This window comes from Mesocricetus auratus, unplaced genomic scaffold (genome assembly GCF_017639785.1).
Source record: "Mesocricetus auratus isolate SY011 unplaced genomic scaffold, BCM_Maur_2.0 Super-Scaffold_100010, whole genome shotgun sequence".
Lineage (NCBI taxonomy): Eukaryota > Metazoa > Chordata > Mammalia > Rodentia > Cricetidae > Mesocricetus > Mesocricetus auratus.
The window spans coordinates 1,181,203-1,182,011 of record NW_024429194.1 but is presented as its reverse complement, the minus strand read 5'-3'; the positions used below and the strand labels follow the sequence as shown (position 1 = coordinate 1,182,011).

Sequence of the window (809 nt, the reverse complement as noted above, 5' to 3'; positions counted from 1 at the left end):
TAATTAAAATTAGCTATAACAGCTGGTATCCTGACTAGACTAAGATGAGAAAACATTCTAAATATGCTTTGTTGTTCTCTGGTTTTGGGGTTTTGAAATATCCAAGGTTGGGTACTGGAAACATACTTCTGGGTTAGCTTTTCTAGGAGTTCAGAGGCTGCTCGTTTTTATAATTTGTATATAGAAAAATAATCTTGACTCTCCAGGCTTGGGCTTAGGTTTCTGCAACATGGCTAAACATATCAGGAAGGTTGGCATCATTGGGAAACTCACTGTGGCGTTCCCTCCGGAAAATGCTGAAAAAATTTGAAATCAGCTAGCACGCCAATTACACTTGCTCCTTCTGTGGCAAGACCAAGATGAAGAGATGAGCTGTTGGCATCTCGGACTGTGGTTCCTGGATGGAAACAGTGGCTGGTGGGACCTGGACTTACACCACACGACTTCTGCTGTCACAGTGAAGTCTGCCATCAGGAAACTGAAGGTACTGAAACACCAGTAGAAGAGCTACTGCCTGAGACCTGCCTAGCCACAAATGAAAACATAAAACAGTCTTGAGTGTCTACTAACTTTTTCTTTTTTTCTCAAAAGTACATTTCATGAAAAACTAATTTTAATTTTGAGGTCTTGAAAGAAGCTCGGACAGTTGCTAATAATAAGCCAGGGCAACACTTTTACAGTAAGAGATGGGATGATGAGGAAGGAAAGGTTCTGGGACAAAGACTGTAGGACTGTAGCCTGAGAGCTTAGGCTTTTAGTTTCTTTGAAATTTTTTCTGACCAGGATAACCAATTTTTATTTTGTACTAT

At 40.3% G+C, this 809-nt stretch overlaps 1 pseudogene; it reads left to right on the top strand.

The window, feature by feature from the left end:
• The first annotated feature begins 229 nt into the window (after nucleotides 1–229).
• LOC110343225 lies at nucleotides 230–502 on the top strand (annotated as a pseudogene).
• Nucleotides 503–809: the final 307 nt, after the last annotated feature.